This window comes from Haliotis rufescens, unplaced genomic scaffold, assembly GCF_023055435.1.
Source record: "Haliotis rufescens isolate VD_foot unplaced genomic scaffold, xgHalRufe1.0.p SCAF_4, whole genome shotgun sequence".
NCBI classification, from domain to species: Eukaryota; Metazoa; Mollusca; class Gastropoda; order Lepetellida; family Haliotidae; genus Haliotis; species Haliotis rufescens.
Window position 1 is genome coordinate 20,685,612 of NW_025964112.1, and position 7,518 is coordinate 20,693,129.

Below are 7,518 nucleotides of genomic sequence, written 5' to 3' on the forward strand. Positions count from 1 at the left end.
CCCTGTCCAACAGGCTGATCTAATCGATAATAAAATCCGAGCGAAGGATGCACGTGGAAGCAGTTTATATGACATTATTTATGTAAATGCTTCAAGGGAATGACAGTTTTTCAGCTGAACAACCATTGTAAGGTTTACTTCTGTGCTTTTCATTCAAGTACATCATTCCTTCAAAAGATTCAACCATCCTCTGGTTAGCCCGTCTCGAACTGGGTTTTTGATTAATTTAAACGAGAGGCTGAAAAACATTTATTTTATTTCTGAAGTGATATTTCAGAAATAAAACATTCAGAATTATGCGTGAGTGAGTGAGTTTGGTTCAGCGCCTCTTTGATGAATATTTTAGTGTTATTGGCAAGGTCGTCTTGATGTCGAAGGAAAACCCGAAGTGATCCTGAAAAGCCATAAACCGGAGTATTTTGTACTGCGGATCTACTTTGGCGATCTCAAACAAATCACACATATTTAAATGTTAGAGTAGCATTCATTTGAGACATTCAAGGGCGTTGTGTACTCCCTCAAAACTTGGACCAGACGAGCGAGTGGTCGACAGCATGAACTGAGTGTGTATCTTTCAAACTGGTCCCCGAGTCACGAACAACGCACCTATTAGCTACATGTGACACTAATTGCGATATTAGTCAGTTTTCACGACGAGGATAAGTTACTTGAGACCTACACGCACGCGTGTGTGTGTGTGTGTGTGTGTGTGTGTGTGTGTGTGTGTGTGTGTGTGTGTGTGTGTGTTTAACAAATTTCAAAATAATTCAGGAGAATATGCAAAAGTCTCTAGTCACGATTACCCTCAGAAACAGATTCCATTGGGCGTCAAAGGCAAAGTAGCAGTGACATTTATATGACTGGGTCACTGAATATCAGGATCTGTGAAGATCCGGGGTAGAACAGGCCGTATAAGGCGACTATGCTTGTCGTAAGAGGCGACTAACGGGATCGGGTGGTCAGACTCGCTGACTTGGTTGATGCATCCAATTGCGTAGATCTATGCTCATGATGTCAATCACTGAATTGTCTGGTGCAGACTCGATTATTTACAGATCGCCGTCATCTAGTTGGAATATTGCTGAGTGCGGCGTTCAACAACAAACAAACACTGAATATCAGTGATGACACCAGGTGTTTGTAAAAGGGTTAGCATGTCCTCCCCTACCCGGGCACAAACCACTCACACAATTTGCATGAGAAAGTATATCAGTTCTCCGGCCATGCGACGACGGTCTTTAAATAAACCAGACCAAACTCCAATGACATGACAGTGGATTTACTGATTTTGCTGAAACTTAAAACGATATAAAATGATAACGTTTAAGAAATGGGTTTGCTTGCAACACAGTGGGGTGGATGTTGAAGTCAGTATTAATGTCGCGGCCTAATCTATTTCGTTTGTAGTTGACTCAGCATAATTGGAAAATGTTACTGTGCTATATTATGAAACTCGGGAACTACAGCCTGTACATACGTAAATCTATATTTTTTTTAAATAAGATCATGCAATTATATAATCTGATAACAGCATTACTGCCCTGCATACCTCCAGTAAGCAAGGTTCTGCGAGTCAAGCATTGTGCTGGCCCACTCAGTTTTAAATGGCCCGACACATATTTTAGTACCACTTCATTATATTTCAATATGATGTCATACTGTGTTTATGCATACAACGTAGGCAATTGGCTTGCATTGTAATAGTTTCTATTATAGGATATATTGTGAAACTAATGTTAACAGTCATTATAGACAATAGTCACAACGCCGTCAATGTTCATTTTAATCAACATATAAAAAACGACTAGGAAACATGTTTCATACCATCATAATATTTTAGATCAATTCTTGCTGTTGTATATCTATAGTCATAGTATCCAAAGTTTTCATATTGTCAGTCATATATAGATCACAATCGTGGGATTTGTAGACGTCTACATTAACAAGAAGCTCGTGTTCAATTGTTACACCATGGACACTAACTCCAACGAAGGCCGCTTAAAACGACTTGCCCCATTTCACCATTATCTATTATTTTGTATATAAAGTACACGTATGTCCATTAGGAAGGTTTAAGATACTCATACTTTAGCGTACATAGTTAAGGGCACATTCTTGTTAATCTACCAAAGCTGCAGAAAGGATAATTATGATAACGCCGAAAACGCTGTTTTTGTTCCTAGCATGTGTGTCACTTAACGAAATATATTATAGCTTCCGAGCATCGCGAATGTGGATCTCAGATGCAAATGCTACAGCTTGATTCTAGTTGTATCATTTTCTTCAATTGTTCACAAATGCTGTGCAGATATGAGGTTATGTATAATACACAAAGTTCAATGGAGACATACTTAATCTGTCTGCCATGTTCTAACTGAAAGGCAAATTATCTAACAGAGGAAGAGGAATGGAATTTCGGAACACCCAATCACAAGAGTGTGTTATACAACAAATATACATGCAACACATGGAGTCATCTCCGGAGTCATCCTTTCAACGCCTACTCAACTGGAAGTTTCTCGAGAAAGATAGGTGCTGAACAAGCAGGAAGATTCCCCTCGCGACTAAACTTTCAACAAAATGGCAAGGACAAGGATTTAAACCAGATCATAAAACGAACATACGATATACTTTGTTCTTTTCAACCATTTACCTAAGTACATGTCAATCAGTTAGACTGGAGCAATCTTCATTTTATTACAGTAATAAAAATAACATCAAAGTAATGCTTCAAATAACCTTAAAGAAGCAAACAAACATAGATTTGAAACTTAATTCCGAAATAGCGATAAAATAGAGATTGTCGGAAGTGGCATCCGGCGATCGGTATCACCGTTCCTCGAAGCACCGAACTTGAAGTAGTATTCAAACGGAAGGATTTATGAAGACATGAAATCTCTCTAAATGGATAACATTTTCTTCGTTTTGTAACGATGTTTTGGGGCTACCTATTACCCTTTCATCAGGTGAATGACAGAAATTATATTGCCTAAACACATAGGATAGAAATTGTGCACAACGTTACCATTGGAAAGACAGTAAAGTTACGGGAACTTGCCTTCTATTTGGTAGGAACATTGTTGTACACGGCTTTTAGATGATGCCTGGCGATATATATCAACTTCACGCCTTAGATCCGATAATCATGATGAAGTATATGTAACTTATTTAAATATTTACAAAAGCCCGCTGACGATTTGGTGTAGGAAATGTGTTGCTTATACAGCCAACCTTGTTTTAAAGACATATATTTACAGTTTATAATGTGACCGGGTGACACACGTCATCTTTTGATCTCCAATATGTCCTAATACTCACCGTTAAAGATGTGCGCGGTAAAAATGATTAGTTTTAAATAGAGAGCAAACCACAAATTTGAAAGCATACTCCTGTTCAGTGTTATGTGCATGACCATCTTTAAAAGGACGTCAAATAGACTTTAAAATGAAATATCCACGATGAATGTCAATCAATAATCAGTGAGGCTTGAATGCGTGAAGACGAATTTAATTTGTCTCTGTAACTGAAAAGAAATACGGCTGCCAGGTAACTTCACATTTGTAATATTGTAAAAGGAAAAGGACCTCAATGTTGGACCGCTTAATGTCAGTGAAAAGCCGAACATGACGCAGTTCGTAGATGTTGAATGGGGTCCCGTGACGAGATATGACCATGTATGCTCACCTTTAACTTGACGTTGTGGAAATAAAGATGCTGCTTGCAACTGGGTCATCATGAGTCAATATTTTCACAGTTGTGACATAATAAAGTTCCCGTATCGTTATGAAGACACAGTACGGCCAATGTAAACGGCACACGGATCCAGGACATTAACCAATATATATTTTCTTATATTATCATGTCAGGTGATAAATGCATCGAGACAAAATCACCACCTGACATGATCACTACCATACTAAAACCACTGGCACTTGGCCGTCAAACCTAGCTAACAACCTGTTGTGAAACGTTCACTTGGTACTATGATTTTCATTTCATGATGAAAAATGGCATTAGTACGAATCCCTTAGACTCCTGGTATATACGGCAGCCCTCAATGACAAGCCACCTTGACAGATCCGTTTCTTATTGATTAAAGTGTGTTGAGTGATTCTATTTCAACGATGTCCAATCAAGCAGGAGATACCGACAGATAGTTCCGTTAAAGGGGCAAATTTGATGATACCTCATAAAACCAGTGCTTTGGATAGAATCTCTAGAGGTTGCCGGGGAAAAAAACGTTATTGATGAAATCCGGGGTGCCACTGAAATCACATAAACTCAATACTGTGTAATTTCATTCAGTTTTGCCCTATTTACACTTATAATGAATAAATTGACATGGACGCTTGCATTTCAAGAAACTCTGTAATTAGAGTTTTAATACTGCACAAAAGCGTATATGACACTGAGCTTGTAACTTATCGTTGGCTTCTGAGTGAGTGAGTTTATCATCGCCTTGAACAGTATTTCAGCTATGTCACTGCATGTCAGCTTGACATGGCGAAAAACGCAAAATGGCGAAGGCCAGAGACGGGCACGTGCAGGCCTAGAAAACGGTAAAGGCGAGGAATGGTCAAGGATCATATTCGGGAGATAACAGCGAATCCCGAAACCATGAAATGACGCAACTAAGCAACAAAGACGCTGTTCTTGAATTAATGCGTGGTGTGAACCACTTGGTTGGTCTATGTACACTAACATCATCGATAGAGTCACAAGTTATGAATTGCCTGATTGAATGTGATTGAAAGTATGCGGGGCCCATGATGTACCGCTATTGAGGAAACTACATGTGTTTAGCACATGGGTCGTTTGATCACTGTAAAATCTGTATTGTTTTCTTTCTTTTTGCCTGTAGTCCATTTACACATACATTTCCGAAAACACAGTACTCACGACCTCCCTTTACAACGTGACTGCATACCAAAGTTGTCAGTAAATGCTTATATTATTCATGTTGCGTTCATGTTTATGTAGTTTGGCGTGATGTAAAACGATAGATTCCTTTTCAAAAATATTCTTACTACACCTACTTTCGAAATAGATCTCAGGGCAACTGATTATGACACACAAAGTACCCCTCTTCTTGTCATAACGGTATCTGATGGGAACACATGGACATTTCAATGAAGCTCTTACTACGTCTCAACATTCACAGAATTCAATCTTCGGTGGAAGTGGATGTGCACTTACCCCCAGCATACATCAAAATAGAAGCGGGGACGTTTCTAGTTCCACTGCCTAAACAACGGAACTTAATTTAAGACTTGTAATTACACTGAAACCGGATCATGAAAATACCCTATTTCCGTTGAACCCTTGTCAGATAATTGACAGAATCTCTACAAAATACGTAGTGGTAAATTAGGCCTTGTTAACAAAAATGCCACGAGACGAAACCTACGAGAGAATTCGAAGTACGTAATTTTCTGTCTGGGAATTTATGCGAATAACTTCCTTCCTATCCGAAAGAAGCGGGGGAAGGTATGTATATGGACCACAGGCAAAAGGAAATAATACAATCCAGATTATGCAGATATCAAACGACCCATGTGTTAAGGACACTAGTAGTATACATGTACATTCACGTAAAACTATTCACACTATTTAGTAAGGCGGACAGAACGATTCATGTACATGGTGTATCCTGGAGCTATGTCACTGATCGGTGTCTGCGAAAGCGTATATAATGGATCAGTTTAAGCGTAACGTTCGTAACACCAAAGCCCGTTCATGCATTTAAGCGAATTTGGGTGCCTGTGATTGAAATGTATTTGAATGATCATGAAAAGACATTCTATCATTGAGCAGACGATAAATTTGATTATCAGTATAATATGGGAATGACTGCGTAAACCTGAACACGACTTTGGGGCAAACATGTCCTCTTTTAAACAACGTGTTCCAATTGCTATCTAAAAGAATGTCATTTTACTTTACTGTACAAATTAGTCCAAGATCGACGCTTTGCTTGAAGTTATGTCAGGACATAAATTGACTTGTCAGTTACATATCAAACTTTAAAATGCTACCTTAAACGAAGAACGCGTGTGAAGATAATGTCACGTTGAAATATAAATTATTCTACTTTTGTACTCGTACGTGTCGGGCTATCCCAGAAACCTATTACGTGCCATATTTCTAACATTATGTTGCTTCCCCAGCTGTGTTATACGATGATTAATCGTGACTGGGTGTATTCTGAGGTGCTCGTCGCTAGATTCTCTCATGTTCATGCCAGTGTGACAGCAGGATCTGAGGGCTACTCCAGTTGATTCTAACAGTTAATGTCTGTTCCTTGGACTTGCATTGATTCGTTTCGCCTTTAGCTATGAGGCCACCCATCTGTTCATGAATGTAACTCAGGTCGTTATGATGTGGCGCTACCATCAGATTCTCGTCACAAATCGTAATCAATATGCGATGCACATCTTTGTAGGCGTTGTGTTGTATAAATTCATCCTCATCCGTAAATATTCGTCTCCAAAATGTAAATCGTTATTAAACGTCTATGATGAGAAAACGTGGGCGAATTATCAGTGAAAGAGGAAATCGTCAAATTACAAGCGCACGTAAAATACTTTTACTGTCCAAGAGGACATTCTTGTACGCAAATTACTAACTGTTCGGTAATTATGTGTGTTCATTGATCTGAAAATGCAAACTTGAACTAGGACTGAGTTTTACATTCAAAGTGGTATCTTCCGGTTATTGTATTTTGGTAATGCCCAACGACGTTCAATGGTTTTGTCTGATAGATCAATGAACACACGCTTGAAATAGAGATGCATATGTACATACATTTCACCTCATGGAGATCCGTCGTAAGAGGCGATTAACGGGATCGGGTGTCAGTCTCGCTGACTTGGTTGATCCAAGTCACCGTATTCGAAATGCGTAGATCGATTCAGTGGATTGTCTGGGGACGACTCGAATATGTTCAGACCGCCGTCATCAAGCTGGAATAGTGCTATGTGCGGCGATAAACAAACAAACAAAAACATAAATATCAGCTGATAAACATTACCAGGAAGGACAATAATGTCTCATGAGGCCCTGATCTCTCTGTTTGTTTAAATTCCAATGAACCTGCTGGAGTGGCTGTATTATGAGGCTGCGTAGGGGTCTTCATCGAAGGAATCATTAACTACTGGGGATTCAATACTTTCCGATATGCATCCATACATCCAGCGTCAATGACTGTTTTTAAAGACCAACGATTTGATATTCGTGGGGGGGTGTGGGTGGGTGGGGGTGGGGTGGGGTGGGGTGTGTGTATGGAGATAAGATATGAAAAACTGATACTTTGTTTAATCAGCCTGAATATTTTTAAAATAAAAACATCTTGCAACAATGTTACTTTTGTGAAACAATTTGTTTGTTTTTTCAACAGTCTGAAGGATAATTTTTCAAGAGATTTCGGGGACACCTTTTCCCATAAAATCCCAAGCACGAGCGGCATGTAAGTAAGTACTGGTATTATCGTTTCTTAAACTAAGACTGGACAAACTGATG